This window comes from Excalfactoria chinensis, chromosome 16 (assembly GCF_039878825.1).
Source record: "Excalfactoria chinensis isolate bCotChi1 chromosome 16, bCotChi1.hap2, whole genome shotgun sequence".
In the NCBI taxonomy this organism is placed as follows: Eukaryota; Metazoa; Chordata; class Aves; order Galliformes; family Phasianidae; genus Excalfactoria; species Excalfactoria chinensis.
The window spans coordinates 2,071,583-2,093,780 of record NC_092840.1 but is presented as its reverse complement, the minus strand read 5'-3'; the positions used below and the strand labels follow the sequence as shown (position 1 = coordinate 2,093,780).

General features: G+C 47.6%; 1 long non-coding RNA gene across 1 annotated transcript; it reads right to left on the bottom strand.

The window, feature by feature from the left end:
• Window positions 1-9,728: 9,728 nt before the first annotated feature.
• LOC140259789 (uncharacterized) lies at window positions 9,729-20,785 on the bottom strand. The gene is made up of 3 exons (XR_011905447.1): window positions 20,686-20,785; window positions 11,076-11,267; window positions 9,729-10,349 (listed from the first exon to the last, which is right to left on the bottom strand). It is a non-coding gene; the product is annotated as an uncharacterized lncRNA (long non-coding RNA).
• Window positions 20,786-22,198: the final 1,413 nt, after the last annotated feature.

The window sequence follows — 22,198 nt, the reverse complement described above, 5'->3', positions numbered from 1 at the left end:
GAATCCAGCAATTTTTCAGTGAATGAAAAACCCAGGGGAATTCTTAAAGCATTTTACAAGGCTCTGCCCCTTCTCTGATGTATTAACAGCGAAACCTTTGGAGGAAGGCAGCACTTCTGAGCTCTGACAGCCTCTCTGGGAGTACAGCTCCATCAGCAATGGACTGCAGAGGGACTTTTAGAGGAGCTGCTGCCATAAGGACCGGCTGCCTGGCTTCTCAAGGCACTCCGTTGCTCTGTCACTGCTCTCCTGGGATTCTGCTCTTTAAGTTGAGCAGCCTGCAGTGCCGTGCCTGCCTACAGGCCTAGGCTGGAAGCCTTTGAGATGCTTGCCATGGCTGTGTTAAACTTAGACATTAATGCAGATAGTAAGCAGTCAACTGGAGGCTTAGAAGGAGATAGAAGAGTAGAACACAGTTGTTCTGCATTCTGTCTAAGCCTTGAAATTCCTAAAGGTGCTGAGTGAGCTTAGCTGCAGTAAGGACATACCTAGCATCTAATTTCACAATACTTACACTATTATAATTGTAATTTAGATGGGGTCTAAGAGAGGTACAGCCAAGCTGCACCCCTTCCTATCACACAGCTGAACTGCCTTCACCTGTCATCCCAGGGCTGACCCCAGGTCCCTTCCCCAGGTGCTCCATCAGTGCTTCAGGGCATGATTCAACAGTTCCCATACAGTGATGAAGGAAAAGAAAAAGACAAAAACACAGCAAAACACATCTATTCATCCAGCAGTAGTTTGCAGTGCTGAGAGTGATGCTACATTAAGTGTCTTGCTCATCTGATCTTATTTTTCTCTTTATTATCTTGCATTGTCTGCTCATCTGGTTAATGCTGTTTGAAATAAGCCCGATCCCAGGAGCTAATTGGCACAGTGACACGAAGTTTGTGGCTCGCGCAGCAAAATGTATGATTTCAGCATTTGCAAGAATAACATAAATCCCTGCACACATTTCATCCTAAAGGCTGCAAAATCTGCTTGCAGCGTTCTTATCTCTGTGGATTAGCAAGTTATCAGGGAGCTTCACTATCGTCTGAATGGAGATAAGGTGCGGCAAATCCTTCCCTTCTGCTCCCTGACACACAGTATCGGCACCAAATAGGGAGCCTAGGAGCACAGATAAATCAACGGCCCTCTGGGGACCCTAAGCTATGTATGAATGCATTAAAGCAATATTCAGCTCCCTGCACAAAGGCAGAACAGCGGTTCCTCTATTGCTCTGTAAGGCTGGTATTGTACTGGGTATTAAGCTCTTAGTTGTGAGGAAGGTGCATGTGAAATGCAATGTATTAGCGTCTTAGAAGAGCTGCTGTCAAGAGGAGAATGGTGCCAGCCTCAGCACTGCAGGCACCTTCCTCACCATGCACCAGGTTGCTTTGGAGACCAGAGTTGGTCTTCCAAACAGAACACGCTGGCACAGAAATGAGACAGCCCAGATGGCTGCTAACTGCCAGGAGAAGCCCTACTGCTTGTCAGCCTCGTGCTCAGAACCCTTCAGAGCACTCAAAGTGTATTAATAAACGCAGTAACTAATAGGAAAGCTAAGTGCTGGGGGGAGACTTCCAGGAGAGAAGCTTCACTCTTATATCTGTCAAACAAACAAAGCTTAGGGCCTGGATATGACTTCAGTCACATCTGGAAACTGTGGGCAACCTAAGGCAGAGGAAAAGGCAGAAACCCTGCAACACACAGCGAGGTGCCTGGCAACTCTGGGGCCAATGGAACTACCAGCAGAGCAGCTTCCTTCAAGGCAGAAGGTCACCCTCAGCTTAGCTCAGGCTAAGTGCACTATGCTGCCTTTCAAGGCACACTGACAACATATTGTCCTACTTATAACCACCTGCGTATTTCTTTTACTTCAAGCGTTGCATGATCTGCTGTTATCTTGATTGCAGTTGCAGGATAAAGTTTGTCACAGCCCATGGAAACAGATGGCCCCAAACTTTCTACCATATCATATGTTTCTGTGCACTGTCTGTTAAACATCTCAGCCAGACCTCAGACTTGTGGGTCATTACTATCTTCTTTATATCAGTATTTGCTTATTTCTATCTAAACAAGAAGGTTCATACTCTGAGCTCTATACTGAATGGCCCCAAAGCAGTACCTGCCATGGGCTCTTCCTGTTTTTGTTTATGTCTTGGGCACATGGGTCCTGAGTTTTCCTTATATCACGCTCCTTTGGTTGTGTGTGTCCTTGCTGAAGTTTGGGTACAAGATTCTACACACCTAGTCTGGATTTTATGGCTGTTGTAACTCAGGCAGACAGCTTCACTTACGACAAGACTTTCTGACTCAAGAAGAAGATGTGCCAGTAGCAAACCCCCATGTCCCAGAGGGTCACTGAGTGCTTCCAGGTACCCACCTATTCCCACATAGGGGGAAGATGCTGCCAATCTCCTATCTGTGCTTAAGCAACATTTGAGCAATGGGAAATGAACCCTTCCTTGGGGTCTCAGTGTGCCATGGGCCGGGGCCAGTTGGCTTGCTGGCTGGTAGAGGGTTATGGCTCCCTCTGCTTTGGCTGTAACCAAAGTCTCCGTCCCTTGCTCTCTTTGTTTTAATTCCATGCAGGAGGATAATGGTAGCAGAAAGCATACACAGAAAATCTAGGAGGAAAGGATGAATGCTAGAAGATTTCTGTGCAATTATTTTTTGCACGAGATGTTCTCAGATGAACTTTCCCAGATCGAACCAAACCCCAGTATCAAGTGAGGAAGAATCAGAAGTGGTCACAGGCAAATGGCTCTAGAGGAATGGGTTTCTTTTCATAAGAACCCAACAAAATCAGGCTGGGTTGGGTAACCGTGGCATAAATGAGGCTGAAGTTCAGATCCAAACAGCTCTGAGAGAAGGCAACCCAGCTGGTACATCTGCTGATCTCATCCAGAATGGTGCAGTTTGAGTTGCTGGGGACACCAACTGCCTGCAGCTGTTCTGTAGCATCGCCCAGTGATGTTGTACTGCTCTTCCCTTTGCTGCTAGCAGGTAATGATAGCTCCTGGTACACAGCTAATCTCACCCTCACTGCTCCATCACAGGGGGTGCTCCTCTGGTTTTGGGGGGGTTTTATAGTTCCTAACACCAAGTCAGTTTGTTCTTGGGCTCTTAGCTTTGCTGTGCCTTGCCCCAGTATAGGTATGAGATTTCCTCTTCATATCCACCATCCCTGCACTGTCTCTCCTCCAGCCACTTTGGAAACTGCAGTGCCGAGGCTCACAGTGATGTTCTGTGCACTTTATTTCATGCTGAGTCCACCAGGACTACTCATAACACTGCACATAGGTTGCTCAGACTGGCTATCACTTGGTCCCACAGCAACTCACTGCCAAAAACCACTGCGAGACCAAGAGAGGTAACACTCACCTGCCTGAGCATCTTCTGTGCCCTCTGTCTGGGGGTAGTATAGTACGCCAACACACGTTTCCATCCTGCTTTTTATTTTCTTTGCGTGTGCATTTGGTGTCATTTTCTGGTTCTGCTTTATCCTGCTCCTCGGTATCCTTCTGCTTTCCAGTCTGATCCGTGCTACTCCACTAAACTTTGGATTTCGTGCTGTTTAGAATTCAGTACGAGCTGGAAGATTTTCACAAAGTCTTGAGGGACCAAGTGCAGGTAAAATATTGACAGTTTCGAGTAGATTCACCATCCATCCAAATTAGCAGCCTACCCCTGATCAGCCAGCAGGTAGATATGAAATAAAATACCCCCATGAAGATCTTAATCCTAATCCTAAGAGTTTACAATGGATTTAAGCCTGGAAGCGAAGCATTTTCTATCTGTTCCAAAATGCTCTTACTACCATCTGCGATAACTGCAGCTATTCTGGTTTGTTGCATTTATTCTGGCCTCAGTTTGAATGGAGTTTATCTTTTGCCTTCCGTAACCTCTTGCAGAAATGAGTTCTGCAGTTTCATGTTCCAAGGCAAAGCTCACCTGAGCAGCCAGGTGCCAACCCCGGGCTGCCCTCCTCATCAGCCTCCTTAGCAGTGGAGATGGAGTTGACACAGCCAGCAGAGCATGAGGCGTGGAGTTACCTCTTCTGCAAATGGATATTTATATTTGCTCAGATGAATTGCTGCTTGGAAGTGCCTCTCTGCCCTGGCTGTCTTAGAGGAAAGCCTCACATAGGCAGCTCAGATGCAGGTGTCTGAGTTTCAGACGTCTCTGGCTGGAGGAGCTGAATCCCAACTCGCAGTGCAGAGAAGAATGTCCTTTCATCAATTCTGGATTTGCCATCTCTCAGTTTAATTGAAAATATGCTCCTTCTGTGTCAGGAGGCAGAGAGGACTTATCTGTACCTGGCTGTCTTACAGGCAGTTACAACACCCTTTGTCATTCAGCTGCTCACAGCAAGAGCAGTCCTTAATCTTTTCCAGCCCCTCTCAGGCAGTGTTTCTGCAGTCCGTGATCATACTCAGTGCCCTTTTCAGCCCTGCGATCCCAGCCCAACAAAGCTCCTGTTACTGTGAGCCTTTGGGTCTCTAACTACGAGCTGTGCTTCTGAAATTTGACTGTGCTGTGTCTGACCCCCGTACCCTGCTGGACCCAGTGCTTGTAATTTTGATGAGTGAGCTCCTCTGAGTGGACAGGACACCCAGCACTGTGTCCCATGCTGCTCCAAATAAAGCAGGGCACAGGTCCCACCAGCGGCACATGCCTGCGTTGCTCCTAGCCCACCACCACTCTGCAGTGGCACTGAGCAGGCACAGTGCCAACAGGACAACAAGCAGAGAGCTTGTTTTCCATTAATATGCAAAAAGACAGCTTTAATATGCAGCAGGTGAAACAGCAGAGCGGCCTCACCCTCACAGACCAGCTACTGAAGCTACGCAAAAGCCCTTCATTTCCTCTGGTTTCTCCTGATTCCATTTGCCAAGCATTGATTTTCTCTTCCTTACTACCAGCGAAGCTTGAAATTAGTAATTTCTATTTTATTTTGTCACTTATGTATCATTGATACCAGCAGGGCTGGACGATGGCATGTTCAGAGAGCCAAGAGAAGCTGAGGGACGTGGGATGCCCACACTCTGGTTATGCCATGGCACAACATGGGACATTCCTGTTGGCAGGTGACTGTCATCCCAGCCCCCTTGCCACATGGTCTATCCCAACACAGCAGGGACAGACTTTCCATATTATGGATCATCCTTCGGTCCCTGTGGCCACTGGAAATGGCCACTTGGCAGCCACTGTCACATAGCTGGAAATGGGGACAGAAGGCACGTGGTAGGGTGCTCGTGCAGGAAGTGCTCCAGGCACTCGTGCCCCATGGCACAGACCCCAAAGAGAGAGCTTTCTTTGGCAGCTTACCTGCTGATAACAAAACAACACCTGCTCCTTCCAACAGCATCCATGTGCTGCAGTGGAGTGGTTTCATGTTCTCTCATCCCACAGTTGAAGTGCCCGAGCAGTGTTTGGGTAACTGTTATTACTGCCTCTGGCTCTTCTTCCCTTAAGATAGCAGAGACAGACCAAAGTATTTTCCTATGTGTTCCTTTTACAGATGGAGGTGCTCCAGGCACTTTGATCCCACAGGTGAGTGAGATGTGTGTGAGATGGTGCCGGGCATACCCTGAAAACCAGTGCAAGTACAGGACTGGAAGCAATAAAGGACGAGGGCTCAGGGTAAGCATGTCTGAGCCAGAGGGTAGCACAACTTTCCTTCTTCCTGCATGGAGAGACCCAGAGACTGAGCCCTGCCTGAGATCTGCACTCTGCAACGCTGTCATCACTGACTTATTTCTTATCGACTTTTCCATGAGCCGAGGCAATAGTGCCCTTAATTTCACCGAGGCCACAGTTTCATGATTGTTAATCTCAGATCCGAGCACTGATGTGCACCTGGCCCAGCAGAACTCAGGTGGCACAGATCAGTGCCGGGGTCACCATTTGAAGGGACAATGCTGAATTAACTGGAGCAGATGGAGCTGACTTGCTGCTGAACCCCACAGCCCATGGAAGAGGAGCTCTGTTTCACTGATGCTTCTCCCCATGACTTTGAGCAGCCCAGCAACGATGACTGCAGCTTGCTCACAAGGACAGGGACACGATTCAAGACACATATAGCCCTCCTTATCCAGGGCTCAGCACCCAAAAACTGGCTCCCAGAAACACTGACAGACCCAATCTCATTCAGCAGAAGATGCAAAAAAACGTCCATAATGGTCTTGAAATGATTTTCTGTCCACATAAAGATCAGTGTACTCAAATCAGCTGCATTCTGAATTGGAGCTGTTGCTCCATCTGCTCGTCGCTGTGCCTGACTCACAGCAGCACCAGCACCATGTAACATCCCTTGCTGCTCTAGAAACTGTTGGTCATGGAATGCAGGTAAAATGAGCCAATATCTAGTTCAGGAAAAGCATTCCTCTGGGACTCATCCGTGTCAGGAATTGAAGAGCTGCTTAGGAGTGGGCAGGGATGCAGAACAATGCCAGAGCTCTTAGACCTGCACACAGCACCTTCTGTCAACTGGCTGCAAACCACTTTACTGCCTGCTTGAGTTCAGGGGGCAGATGGAACCTTGAATTGCAGCACCTGGCCACTGGGCTCTATGCATTTATATCCAGCAGTTAGCAATGCAAGCAAAGAGGAACCTAAACCTAAGGATCCCCATTCAGAGGACTCGTGGAATCCTAGAATATCCCAAGTTGGAAGGGACCTATGAGAATCATTGCATCCAAATTCTTTCATCACAAGCATCCTCTGGGCTGTCTGGGCTGTCCCACTTCACACCCCATGAGATGCATTTTTGCTGCATGTTAACACCATTGTAGCTGCACTGGTGCATCATTGCCTTTGTAAGTGCTGGCCTCGAAAATCACAGCTAGCAAATCATATGGTGTGATTGTTTTGTGCTGAACATAATGCACAGCATGAGTGATTTCAGAACCCTGATGGATCAGAGAGGGTATTAGGAACTGCCCTAATCCACGATGCATTGCTTCCAAAACATTAAATAGGCTGTGGATAAACAGAGCAAATCCCAAACTTCTAGGCTGACCATTCTGTTTCTGCACACTGGCAAGTCTGAGGGTCCTTGGCTGGGCCCCACGTTACCTTGTGCTGCACAACCTGGAGCAGAACCTGGCAAGAAAACCCATATTGCTCCAAGCCCACCTTGTCCAGGCTGCTCTAACAGCAGAACCACTAAAGGAATGGCTCTCACCCATTCCATATATATCACTCCATCAGTGCAACAACACAGACAGAGGAAGGGAGCAGAACGGAGACTTCCTTCTACCTACCAACCTTCTCTTTCTCTCGAACCAAGACAACACTGTTAATACTTAAAGCTTTAAGTGTTTGCCTTTAGCTTGAGTCATTCCCTTATGCTAAAACTGCAGCATCTGCAAAGAAAGAGCCATATTTCTGAGAGTACAGGCCCAATTACTGTTACGTACAGGATTCCTTTATCCCCCAGTGTTTTACCATGTAATAAAGATACCCAAGAAAACCTGTCAGAATTCCCCACGGTACCTCCTGCAAACAAGGGCGGTGCATTAGGGAGGATGAGTGAAACAGGAGGAGCTGGAGGCTGAGCTCACAGATTGGAAAGGCACGCAGACAAGCCAAAGCTGTGCAAGGCTCCCAGAGGGCCGGTGTGGCATCCAGGTGTGAGATGAGGCAGAATGTTAGATGTGAACTTTTATCACCTCACACTAGTGAGACCAGTGTTAACCTTCAGGCTGCTCTTCCATCTGCTTCATCCTCCATATCCTTGCCTTCTCTTCCAGAGGAAAAGTCTCTCTTCAGAGCAATGGTGAAGGGTGAGTGAAGTGCTGGCTGGGTTTGCTGCTCCTCCTGCAAGCCCTTGTGCAAGCGCCTGGCATTTATTAGATGGAAGATTAGAGCAAACACTGCTGGATAATGGAATTAGTCTTGACAAATCTCCGGCTGCAACACACTGTTACAGTATTTAGGGATTAATAGAAACGTGCAAACTGAACATGGTGTCATTTGGCACAAGCAAACACGTCTGTTAAAGAGGCAGAGAAAGACCCGCGTTTCCCAATAAACCAGCCCAATCCAAGACAAGGTGAGCAGTGTTTCCAGCTGAGCAGAGAAAGCATGCACTGAGCCACAGGACCTTCACCCAGCACTGCCCAGCATTGGGATCTGATGGTTCAGAGCTCCAGATCTCCCTGCTTAGAGCCCAGCTGGTGTCACTGCTGGAGCCCCAGCTATTGGGGGCTTGCAGGATCAGGCTGCGGCTGACTGCCTGCTGGTGGATGGGAAGGGTGCAGAGTTCCCCACAGGAGGACAGGTAAGAAGGTTTAAGCCAAATGGGGGACTGAAGACCAAGCAGTCAGAAAGAATGTCATCAAATGATGCTGGAAGAGACTTCAGAACATCTCCGGTTCAAAGGCCTGCAAAAACCACAGCTGGAGAAGTTTCACCAAGCTTTGTCCCAGCTGAGTTTCAGATACATCCAGGTGACAGTACAGCCTCTCTGTGTCCCTGCTTCATCATTTTCCTACCCTCTCTGTAGGAAATATCCTTCATGCTTTAGGCTGGAATTTTACAACCATCGTGCCCAATGTTTTTGCCCCATCCCTGTGTGCTGCTGAGTCTCTACATCCTCCAGTTAGAGGAGTGGAGGCAGCAATAAAACTTCCTCTTCTCATGGCTGAGTGAAGTTCAGCATCTCCTCCTGTGCCCCATCCGATAGCTCCTGTCCACCTCAGTACCTCCACAGGACTCAATCCAGTGTCCCTCCTGGAAGGGCCTGGACGTGGCTGGGAGCTGGGCAGGGTGATGGGAAATCAGGGGTTGGAAAGCTGGGAGCTCTGGGAACTCATGGAGTAGGAAAGCTTATCTCCTAAAGCACATTTTGTAGATCCAGAAGAAGACAAATACGATTTTTCTTGTGGCTATTGTATATATTTACAAGCACACTGACACAGGGCAGAGCAAACAGCAGTGGTGTCAGCCTCTAATAGAGACGGATGACAAACGTATTTAATGAATTAAAAGATGATGAAGTATTAGTGACAAAGCAGACACCCACACGTTGTGCACGCTGTCACTGATCTATGTGCCACAACAGCCCTCTGACAGAGAGCACAGTAGATCAGTCTCAGCATGAGCACAGGGCAGCAGCAGTCCCAGGGGCTGTAGGGTGTGCTGGGGGCTGTGTGGGGCACTGCTTGGATGTGATTTGGGATTGTTCAGCTCTGGCTGAAGATGGAGTAGCTTTTGCTTGTCTGTATAGGAAGGAGTTAAAGCTGAACCAAGCTGGACTTTCAGAGCGGGGAGGAATGGTAGGTTTTCTTATCCCAAGCGTCCTTGGGTTTGGTTGTTCATCTGGGACAAGACAGTTGCTAGGACACACTGCTAGATGACCCCATCTTCTCAGTACATTTCTTTCATTCACAGCCTGACCCACAGAACATACAGCGTAATTTGGCATCTGGGAGGTGGGAGTGGGGAGCAGCACTGGGATGGGACATTTGGGATCAGAAAACCATGGCTGATTCTCATTGTCAGTGGTTGCAAAACTCCTCCTTGTGCAGCTGGTTCCAGGGAGCCCTGGGGAGAGTCACCCTGCACACAGCTCATTAACAGAAATCCCCTGCATCAGCTCTCCCTCTGCTATCATGCCACCGTAGCATTTCAAGCCTGGGTCAGTGAAAGTCAGCACAAAACTGGAATATAAATGCAAGGAAAGCCTCACTTCCTCCTTCCCCTGCCAGTCCAGGGCAGTATATTGCCTTCCCACCAGGGACTCACAGACCCCATCCCAGTGTCCCCAGAGACAGCAGAGGTCTGCCCATGGGGAGGAGAAGACTGGCCCACCCTCAGCCTCCCTTCTCACTGCTGGAGCAGGCAAGCTGAGCCAAAACAGCAGAAAAGGCTGAAGTCACAGCAGCCTGGCTGCCCGGGTTCAGCATGCAAGGCTTGTCCCACAGGCACTGTGCTGCTCTCTGCCCTGTCACTCTGCTTTTGCTGCCAAGAGTCTGACTTTTGACTCAAACTATCCAGAAACCTGCCCCAGGGCTCTATACCAAGCCCATGGCTTCTGGCTGAGGATGAGGGCAGCTTGTAATGATACATGTCCATCTGCATTATTCAAACACATCCTCCCGCTCCTCTTAGCATTTCCTTTCTTAGTGATGTTGGTGCCTGTGGAGATACAGCATCTGGCTGGGATACAGTGTCTGTAGGACAGTCTTCATTTGCCCATGCTCCCATGAAGGTGACTTCAGTCCCTGTGCCACCAGACAGCCACTGTGGCACTGGCAAGATGTGAGACAGCGCAGCATATGCTCCTCATCCCATCGATGTGGCTGCGACTCCCCCCGCATCCAGCTCTTTGGAGACAGATTGTTTCACAGCACCTGTGATTTATTAAGCTGCCTATTAGAACGGCCGCGTTGCACAGATTTCCTGTGGCTGCCTGCACATCTGCTCGGGGAGAGCACTCAGTAAAAGCTGCCTATAAATACAAAGGCCAGAGGGGAACATGCCCTGACAATGAAACTAAACAGAAAGGGGAAGCTCTGGGTGGAGGAGACAAACAGACAAGAGCAGTGCTCCAAAAACAGCATTCAAAGAGCGGTCACCCAGGCGTGCTGCCGAGCTGGTTGGGCACTGCAAGAGGAGCCCTGCAGGGGTCAGGTTCTGTTCAGCCTTTTTATTAATGGCAGGGATGATGGACGAGTGAATGTACTTAAAAACTAGTGGTTGAACCTTGGCTGGAAGGAGCAAGGAACTCGACGCTAACGACGAAAAATGATGCAAATTAAGCAAGAGAAAATTCAGCGAGAATAAATGAGAATAAAAGCTCAGGAAAGAGAAATCGGATGTAGGGGAAAGGAAAGGGAAAACAAACAAACAAACAAACAAATGGAGAATGACTGAAGAAACGGTGCCACAAGCAAAGGGTGCAAAGGGCCATGGTAAGTAGGCAGCAAGATGTGATGTACGCTGCAGGCTTCCCATTAAAAACACCTTTTCTTCCTGCAGGAGCCAGAGGTCAGGCCGCTACTGGTTCTCCTTAGATTCACAAAGCAGAGGCCAGTTCTGCTGCAACCTCACCTGCAGAAGCAGCTTCCAGAGCTTACCAGGTGCCCACGTGATGGTGCAGGTGTCCCATCTCCGGTCCCATGCATCCTCCCAGCAGACAGCAGCACTCCAAAGTTGAGGGCTGCATTTTGGTAACTGCATTCCCTTGCCAAGGTTGTGCTAGGGGAGGAGCTCAGGTCTCCATGGTCCATCAGGTCTCCAAAGGCATCCTCCTCTGTACATCCTCCTGACTGGACAGAGACAGCATTGCAGGGGGGAAATCAAGGATCCCTACACCAGCATCCTTCCATGGGCTGAGCTGCTAACTGCACAGCAGCAGAAAGGAGGAGTTGGGGGGAAACAGCAAGGGGATATGTGCTGGAGAAGTGTGATCTCCATGCATTCTTGCAACCTGCTCTGAATGGGGAGAGGCTCAGTGATGCTGTGTGGCCCCAGTGCCATCCAGGATAGTGCAGGTTGCCTTGCAGGGGATGCAGAAATCCCTGCACGCTGCTCTCCCTGCTGCTCATAAGCCAGAAGCAACCAAGGAAAAGGATTCTGATACTCAGGCTGATGACAGAATGAAGGTGCCATGAACATGAACAACATTTAAATGCAATCCCAGCATGAGTCAGGGGAGCATTTCTAGCAGGGAAGCTATAGCCACTCTCCCTCCATCTACTGCTCATTGTACCTTCATGTTCAAGAGGAAGGGCTCAGACTGAAGCAGGTATTCCTTGGATGAAGAAGGAACGTGTTATATGGTGGGAAACATAAAGAGTTCAGGATGGGAAGGAGTGATTTTGGTTTCTTTGACTTTTTTTTTTAATCTAGCTAGTCTAGGAGGGATATTGCTCTCTAAATTCACCTGCAGCAACTCCATGGAAGAAGAGAGGCATTTAAACTAAAAGCAATATTATCACAAGAATATGTGTCCATAAACTGACCAGACATAAATTCAGGCTGGAAATTGGAAGAAGGCTCCTTACAGCTGGAGTAATGAGACTCTGGCACAGCCTCACAGATGGCAGCGAGCAGAAAGAAAAATAAAGAAAGCAGGGATAAAAAAAACAAACACTAGAGAGTGTGAAGATGGAACTTGCTCATGACAGGGATGTGTGGAGGGGAGCAGATAATGCTGCGCCTGGGACTTGAGTGCTGGAGGTGATGATGCTGAGGGTCCTTTCTACACAAAAAGAAGAGGGTCCCCAGCTTAGAGTGAACATCATTGTGTCCTAGATCCAATTTAGACCAGGATCTTTGTCCTATAATGGCCTCTTCTTAATTTAAGTCAGCGTCCACAGCTGTTGTGCTTGGAGGAACAAAAGAGACTTGGTCATTGTGCAGCCTCTTCTGCATCTCCCCTTGTTTATTTTCCAAGCTCCTTCCTGTTTTCTTGGTAGGTGTATTCCCACTCAGGAGAACTCAGAGCATGATGGCAGCTCTGACACCAGCCTGAAGTTGTGGAACAGCTTTTCCACAACTCCGATCTCTCCATAGCAGAGACAGGCAATGCCACAAGAGCTGCAGGTATTCTCAGGCTCAGCTGGCTATCTAGCAAGGAGCACAGCACAGCTGATGCAAGATGACATTCATCTGCCCGAGGAGCAGGATCATGCAGCCATTAGACCAACTCCTGTCTCAAACGCCAGTTCAAGTTTTCAACAGAGCACTGGAATCAGCAGCAGGTCCTCAACCCACCTGCGTCAGAGCCAGCAGCAAGCAGGTGTCATTGTCACCAGGGCTGCTTTCTCCTCCCTCAGACTCTGCCTGTGAAGCACTGACTCCTGCAGCTCTCCTTCCATCCACAGGCAAACGCAAAGAGCACAGAACCCAAAGAGCTGCCTGAGGATTGTGCTGATCCCCCTGGAACTCCAGCACACAAACAAACAGTGCGTGTATACCCTGTTAGATTCCAGCTGCATGGAGCAGAGATATGGCACAGTGCTGGAGGGCACCTGGCCCAGAGGGAGCTCAAGCAGAAGTCATGGGTGCTGAGTGAGGTGCCTCCAAGCACATGGCCAAAGTCAAGAGGCTGCAGAGACCACGAGGTGAGCTAAAGGCAGTCACTCCTCTATATGGAGCTCCTGGCATTGGGAAGAGCAGGGTTTTGATACTTATGCACCTTACAGACATTACTGTGGGGAAAAAAAAATCACTGCAAAACCCACAAGGAGACAGTGAGGAGGGCAGCCCTACTGGCATGGAGGTGTTGCCTTGTACAGCACAGAGCCACAGCCTCCAGTTGGCATCACCCTGCCTGTATGGGTCCACCTGTTGTAGGCACAGAAACAGAATCCTAGAATAGCCTGAGTTGAAAAAGACCTCAAAGATAATTGAGTTCAAACCCCCCTGCTATGTGCAGAGTCACCAACCACCACCAGACCAGGCTGCCCAGAGCCACATCCAGCCTGGCTTTGAATGCCTGCAGGGATGGGGCATCTACAACCTCCTTTGGCAACCTGTTCCAGTGTGATGAACTTGTTGCTTAACACACATACATGAGCACTGTCAAACATTGCCCCCTGGTTTTAGACGATGCAAAAGCATTACTCCCAGGAAGAACATCTCCATCAAGCTGGGCTTTATAACGCTCAACAACTTCTCATTTTTCTATTTGCTGCTTCTGTTCCAGAGGAGTAGAGCTAACTGATGAAGCAAACCACTCTTGAGTGGTGTTACTGATGTTCAGGAGTGACTTTAGTAGATGATAGCAGTACCTACAAAAACACACTGCAAAGCAGCAGGTTACTGTCATTTCAACACATACAAGGTGCGTGTTTGTATGCTGCTGCTTTTCTACTTTACTTCTCATATACAAAAAGCAAAACCAGTACTCTCTATTTGGGGTTTTTCATGCTTTTTTTTCCCCTTCCTTTCTGTAAAATAAAAACAAACAACAATAACAGCAGAGAAAACAGAGAAGGAAAGCAGTGTTTTATAGCCTCTGCAAAAAGCAGAATCCACTACAAGAAGGAAATGGCTGTAGGCTCAGCAGGCAGAGAAAGAGATAGAAATATAGGCAGAGGAGAAAGGAAAGGTGCTGCCTCCTCAGATGATGCAATGACACAGAAAAGGCTGGTTAGAAAACCTGCCTCAAATGTGTTTTGAAAACTTGGGGGGGTTTGTCTAAAGCGATTTGTGTGTGTGAAACATGCACATGCTCCATGGAAATGTTATGCCCAGGCTGAGCTCCCCACAGCTGAAATATTGCTGTGATATTGCTTCCAGAGCTGCAGCAGCTCCTGCATGTCCCCATGCTGTGCTGTGGTCACCGCTGCTCCTGCAGCCACACTGCATGGGCTGCCATGATGGGCTGCAGCCCCCATAGGACCCAATACTCCAATGATGGTATCTCAGAAGGGAGGCCCATTGACCAAAAGCAGAGTTTAGATTTTCAGTGAATAATTGAAATCTCACTTCTGAACTTTGCTGAGGTTTTTCTTGTTATCCCAGCTTTCCCACTGGAAGAGGCTTGTTCTCTACCTATTCAAATAACCATCTTTGTTTTTCCCATACCACACCTTGTCAGCGCTGTTTGACCGCACATCAATTATTGATTTAGAGCCTGGAGAAGCCTCATACATGCAACCCATTCCCAGATAGATCTTAGCAGCTCACGGGAGTGCCAGGCAACCAACACACACCCAGAGCAAGCTCAGCTTCAAAGGTCAGCACTTCAGTTCTCCAATACCTGACAGGCGTGCTCAGCAAAAATGGTGAGCTGATAACTCATATTTCAAGACACTCAAAGCAGGCATCACCAGCATACATTCCCCTCCCCCACCACTCCGCCTGAAAGATGGTTTCTTAATGTATTTTTCTATAATAAACTTCACATCTTCACATTTTATTCCCCACTTGAGATCTAAATCATCTTCGCCATAAATGTAAAACAACTAAGCCAATTGTTTGGCGGTGCGGGTTTACAATATATCATTACAATAATAATTCAGAGAGCTGGAAAGTTTGCTTTGCTATAAATTTGCTCAGCTCATTACTGATACTAGTGTGCAAAATAAGTGGGTTCCCACTGGAAAACAGGAGTGGTTGAAACCCACCTGAGAGCCGCGGGTTTATTTTTACTGCTCTGCTGCACTCAGGGAAAAAAAAAACCAAAAAGCCAAATGGTTGTTTTAGATGGAGGATGGATGAAGCATTCTGAATGACATAGGAAAGGTCTCAAGTGTGCCTGAATTGGCCAAGCCATGTGATACAGCATCTTATCCAGCACAGAGAGAAGGCAGCCTGTGCATTACAACCCTCCTCAGCATCCTCCCAGCACACAGCACCCGTCATGGGAAAAGAAAACTAAAACCCACAATGGGAAGGTGAGGAGCACAGAAGTGTGCACAGCTCAGTGTGGTGGGAGGGGAGACAGTGGAAGGTGCAGCATGTGATCACCAAAGAGTAGGACCGATTTAATGAGCAATGTAATCAGTGGTTCTGGAAATAAAGGAGGGTGCCATTGGGATAATCTGGGCCAAAGAGGAACTCCAAGTCAACAGGTAACCTTTAGAAAAACTGAAGCATTGATGGAGATGAATATTTTAGATACGAAGCTCTTCTGGGACTGCACAAAACCAGGAGGTGGAAACTTCACTCACTTCATCCATTTCACCCTTCATTATTACAATGAAAACAAAGGAGCTCCCACACTTTTCCTGTGTTCCAGTGTGTTAACTAAAACTAACAACAGCTATTTGTTTGTTATTAGCTGAATCAATATTTGTACAAAGCATTTAGAGGCTCAAACGAGAGCTGCAAACAAGGTTTGAGAGCTAGAGAGGCACTTCATGAATTGAATCTGTTGCTTTGGTTGCTGTTGGAGCCCAGAACAGTGAGTGCACTGTCCTAGGCTCAGCCATCTCTGCTTCCCCCATGCAGAGTGGTCTTGCATGGGGAGCTGTGCAGAAGCCTGGGGAGGAGCTGACAGGGCTGCTGACGACTCTATGAAGCACAGATTCTGTCGTACAGCCCTGGGTGCTGCTGTGACCTTTACAATCCCACATGGGATAACATCTGAGCTCATATAGTAGTGTATGCTTTGGTGTCCTATTCCTGCTGACTTCTGCTTGGCTCTGGGCTTTGCATTTACCCCGAACTCCAAGTGCCAGGCTGCAACACAGGGGATGCAGCACAGCATGGTTCACCTCTCTTCATGCTTTGGTGCTTTGCACTGGGGTTTGCAAAGACCCAAACCCAGTGCTCTGGCCCAGTTAGGATGATGCTGCACAGCCCATCCTACACTTGTCCTATCCTTGCTCCTAGGACTGTGCTTTCCTTGTAGGAAAACAAGGAACACGAGTGAGCAAAGTCCAAGCTTAGACTAGTTAAAATTAAAGAGACATGCATGGAAGAAGATCAGACAACATCCTGCTCTTAAAAGAACAAAGAGAATACACCAAGGCACTTACATCTCTTATAATTAAGCGTGGAGGACTCAGAATGAATCCCAGCTCATTCTGGACTAGGGGTGTGCATGACATTGCCACTTTGATCCTTACCTATGAGTCAAGAAACTATTCTTGCCATCATCTGTCCACAGCTCAGAGGAAAGAAAGCAGGTCATCCCCACTGTCCCTTTGCCCTCCCACCACCAGCAGCCCTGCTCCACTCACAGATGCTTAAGGGCATCCTGCAGAAGGGATGCTCTACCCAAGAAGTGCACATTTGTGCTGGAGAAGGGGTAAGATATGAATGTACGACTATTACAGCTCCTTTGGTCATTCGCTCCTTAAGAGCAATTCACAAGCACCATGTAATGATGTTATATTAGACAAGGGTATGAGATACAGAGGTACACAAAACAGGCATTCCTACCTTTAGAAAGCCAACCCAGCTTCACATGAAAGCTTCAAGAGGGAGCCAAGGCCACAAAAACTCAGAGAAAAATGTATAAACTTTCCCAGCAGAGAAGATGTGCTGCCTCAGCTCATTTAGGTCATTTTTCCTCTTCCCCTGATTCACCTCCCCTTTTCAGATTGCTCCTGAAATAATCAGGCCAGACTGCAAGAATGGAGGCAAATCCCAACACATAGGCTTCAGAATATTAAAGAGATCCTTATGAGCCTTCACAGAACTACCAGGGCCTGAGAGTCAGCAGCATATCATGCTATGCAATAAAAACAAGAACCTTGACAATCTCAGCTTTTACCAGCAGACCTCCATCCTAATCCCAGATATGAGATTGGGTTGGAGCTTGGGGATCCTTGAGGTCCCCTCCAACCCAAGCCATTCTGTGATTGCTGCAATTCCCCCTCCCACCACCATCACCCACCTTATGCTCTGAGCCCACCTTTGGGATCAGCACTTGCAGTGTTGCAGAAGAAAGCTACAACAGTGCCAGAAATCCAATGGTGACTTAAGGAGGCTTCCTAGAGCACGGAATCCACCAGCAGAAGCTGGAAATCTGAGATTAATGCCATATAAATGTAGCACAGACAGACAAATACCTTTGGCACACAGTGATCAAATCTCCATCTGCTGGAATAGCAATAAATCACATGCCCAAGGCTTCTACCTTCCAGCCTCAGAATTATTTCTCCTCTATCAGTTTCTTTCATCAAGAGCTCCATCTTCACATAATTTATGTTCCCTCCTTCCTGCCTCCCCCCTCCTCATCTCCATACAGACAAATGGATTTTGGAAAGCATTTGAGAATTTCACTCTTTGGATAGTTAGAAATCTTCTAATTTCTAGTCTCACTATGCTCACGACCGGTTTATATCTATTTCATCTATTTCCATCTTATCCCTTAATAGCTTTTCCACGTTTGATATTATCCCCCAGATGTATTTATAAAGAAATCATCACCCAACCTCCCAAAGTCATTTCACTATATTGACAAAGCAAAGCTTTCAGAGTGTGTTTTTTTGAGGACAGGTCCTCACTCCCCCAAACTGTCTGATTCAACAGCTCTCCTCTTTCCTGATGCAATTTTAAGGCAATATGTTTTTACTAAGCCTATACACAACCGCTCAATCAAACTCTTACTAATGCTTTCTATATAGTGCTAATGCGTCTCCAACTGCTGAAAATTCTTCTCCTGAAGCATCCCAGAGTTACAGCCACTATTTTCACACCCTCATCACCTTATCAGTCGTGAGTTACACTAGTGTGAACCAACACAAACTGACGCTGACCTCCCTCTTTCATTATATCTAATCGGGGAATCCTCAGTATGTAGGAAAAAGAAACCCTTCTTTTACTCCAAAGGGCAAGACTTTGACTTTTGAGCTATTAAATCTACTCTCTTTTCTATTTTATTTTATTTTCAGTTGGTGAGATAATCTGATTCTTTACGTGTGGTGATCTGATCCTTGTCTGGATAAGTAACACCTTCTGCTCTCAAACAATCCATACGGTTGTGAGCATCTCTGTCTTTCATTCTGCCATATACCTACTGCTGCTGAGTCTGGCTTGGCTTCTAAAGGTGTCATCTGCTGGGTTGCCTTCCCAGCACTAATCGCATTGTAAATCCTTCGTGTCAGAGTGCAGCATCCCAGTGCCTTTGGTCCCAGGCCAGCCATACACTGAAGGTGCTGTCAGCTGCTCTGCCACGGCAGAGGAAATGACTAGAAAGGGGGAAAATGGTGGGATCTAGAGAAATGCCAACTCTTCTTCTAGCCCATCTCAATGTGCCCTGAGTGCTTCTTGCAGCATGAGGACCCTCAAAGTGCTGCTGACTTCTGCACCATTAACCTGCATCATAAGCAGAGCTCATGGGGCCAAAAAGGATCTGTGCTGCCCCATAAGAGGGCTGAGACCAACCAAGGGCTTGGGATAGACAGGGGAGAGAGAACAGGCAATGGAGAAGAAAGACAAGGAGGGCAGATAGAGAGTTCCAGCTCTCCACCACTGCCTGCGGAGCAACCTTGATGGCAGGACAAAGCCACCCCCATGCTCCTCTGAGATGTCACTACAGTGCTAAATGCTCACACTTCTGATTTGGAAGGGTGAACATCACAGGACAGAAAGGGAAGGGAAGATGATGCAGTTGTCCGAAGCATGTAGAAGGAAGAAAAGGAAAGAAATTAAGGAGAAATGCATATTGTGAGATGAGGGACTGGTCATAAGGACACTGACCCACCACAAGCAGTAGCACGCTGTAACTGTGATGGGCAAAGGGTAAGTTAAGGCACCCTACCCAAGTGAAGATGCACACCAAATATACCATACTGGTGCCACTGATGCACAGTAAAAGCATTATACTGGTGCATGACAAAGACACCATCGTGACATCACCTTCCAGGCCCTTAGTTGTGCAAGACTACCACATGAAGGGCAGGAGGCTGACACACAGTGGGTTGGGGAAGCCTTCCTGATGGCTCACCAGGCTGAGAATGGACCCCACAGTGAAGGGGGACCACCACCACAGCCCTGCAGGCTGAGAGATGCAAGCTTTTTGCAGGAAGAAGCTCTTATTTACTAAATCCGTGACAGGTTTTTACAGCAAACTCCATCTCTGCCACACCATGACTCAATCACTCATGCTGAGTTTATATTACCTTGCAAGATTTTTACTGTTTCCCAGAAAATCATTACTCTTCCACTCTCATGGCATTCTGTGCACCAAAAAGGAGGCAGGTGGGGAGCAGTGAGGCTCAGATCCTTATGCTCCTGCCTTCATTAAGCCCCCCAAATTATATCCAGGGCATTTATTTTGCAGCTGTACCTACAGCTCTATATAACCCCACAGCCAGGGATGTCTCAATGCCTGCCCAGTGTCTGGCTGCCACCACAGCCCCACACATGGAGACCCTTGTCCAGAAGAAAGCTTTAGCCACTGGTCAGCACAGTCCTCCTAGTCTCCTCCCATGCAGGATGGAGACATCAGCTCTTGGAGGGGCAGCATACCCTGTCCTTGCTCAATGCTGCCTGGGCACTTCTTCACCCTTGGGCTACATGAGCACAGCACCTGGAACAGCTGTCCTGGCAAGGACAAGCTGAAAACATTACCCTGGGAAATGTTTCTGTCTCCCTTTATCCATCTCAATGGGATTCCCAAGCTTTTGCACAAGTTTTCCTTTGCCAGTACTAATCTAAGGGTAACCTCCAAAAAAGCGTGGCCCTGCCACACAGAAACAGGCCAAGGAGCAGCACAGGGAAGGAGCCTTTAATTAAATCATTGTAGGATGATCATAGGGTAAACATGGTACAAATCTGCAGTGACTACATGGGAAGAATCATGGAGACTATCCAACAGAGAAGTACAGGAGGCTGTAACTCAACCAGAACAGTTCAAAAAGACTATGGAAAAGCCCAAGTTTTTCTCTCCTGCTTTCTTTCCATTGTAGGTCTGTGGGCAAAGGACCTATAAAACCATAAAATCATAAGTTTCAGCCTCATCGTGCTGAATGTACAATCCCACTCAATCACTCACTTTGAAAGCAGCAAGAAAGACCAGTGCAAGGAACTGGTTTTATTACCTTGCTGCTCACCATCAGCCTGGGGTATCATGTAGAAAAAACAGTCACTTAACAGCAATCAGCTCATTTACAAATTGTTCTTCTCCTGACATATCTGTTGGCTAAAATCACTGGATACCGAGCAACACTCTTGCTGTTATCTAGGGAATGTCCCAGATGCTTTATTACCCAATGTAGTTAGAATAATGCAAGGGTATAGTTGTAACTACAGAGCAATTCTATCTAAGAAAAGACTCACCAGTGCTGAGGCTTCCAGTTGAGACGGATGCTCACCAATATCAAGGCTCACCACAAAAACACCAAACAAGAGCAATCTCCATTAGGAAATGCTACCTTAGTGGTGGTCAGCTCTTAAATGGGATCTAGGAGAGATGGAGTTAAGCTCCACCCCTTACAGGAGCACAGCTGAATTACCTTCACCTGTGCTCCCACAGCTGACTCGTCACTTGCCTCAGTTGGTTAATCAGAGGTTCAGGCTGTGATCAACAGTTTCCCTTACACCCATGCCCAAGGAAATGCATATAGACAAAACATTAGGATGTTTATGTATAAAATAACTTTCCAGCCCGCACAGCTGGCTTGCTCACATGAGATACTTTGTGTGAAACTGAAAATATACTGGAGGCGTCTGCAAGGGAAAGTACCAGCCACAGCCATGGTGTCATAGAGATGAGGCTGAAAAGCTCCATGAAGTGATCCAGCCTATCTCTAAGGAGGCTGATCCCAATGATAAGTGTGTTGGAGCTGCAGTGTTGCAGGTGATGGAATGACCTGCCCTTCTCTTCGAAATGAGTCCTGCAGCCTGCAGCACTGTACTGCTGGGGAGCTCAGCCTGCTGTTTGTTTTCTTCCTTCTTTTGAGAGGAATGGTGAACAAACAGACCTCTAGCCACAGCTATACATCTCAGGAAAAAGGTTCTGTTCATTACTTGTTCTTGGCAAAAGAGTGTTTTGGGCTTACTTGTTTTTTTTGTCTGCCCGTGTCCTGGAAGCATCCGTGTGTCAGCACAAAGAAAATCCCTTTCTTCTGAGGATTGATTGCACAGATCCATCCCAGCTCTGCCCACTGCCAGCTGGCACCACTGCCTTGTCTCATGCTCTCACCTTTAAATCTAAAGATGGCCAAGCTGTTTGCTTGCACCGCTTGCCCACTTATTCTGCAAACACACCCATTTGCACTTGGCAAGCTGAACGTCGTCTCATTTTCTCCCTTTGTTTCTGCACTTCCCTACTCCAGCCTGTTTCTTTTTTGTGCCATTTTCACCACTTTCCGACGTGCACTTTAAAATGAATTCATGCACCAGTCAGCCCTTTAAAGCAGAGAACTATGGAGACGTGTTAACTAAGACCTGAGCTAGATGAAAGGGCCATTTTTTGTATTGCTATAAACCATAGTCAAAGAGAAGACTCCATGGGAAGCTTTAATACAAAGTCACCCAGGATGTCCTTTTTTTTTTCTAGTGGAGAAAAATAGGAGGTTTTTGGGCATTAACTCATCAGATCAAATGTAGGCAATCATTTTAATTGAATTGAATTGCGCCCAGTCTCCACTGCCTATATTGACTTCACAGGGAGCCGCTATTGACGGGTTCAGAGGAAGGCATCAATGCTTAACCAGGATGAATTCAGTGTTGCCCAGGCCAGACAAGCCTGGGCTGTGTGCAGCAAGCCAGGCCATGGAATATCACCCAGAGTAGCAAAAAAGAAAACCCAAATAAACCTGAAAACTGAAGGAGCAGCAAGTGCTATTAG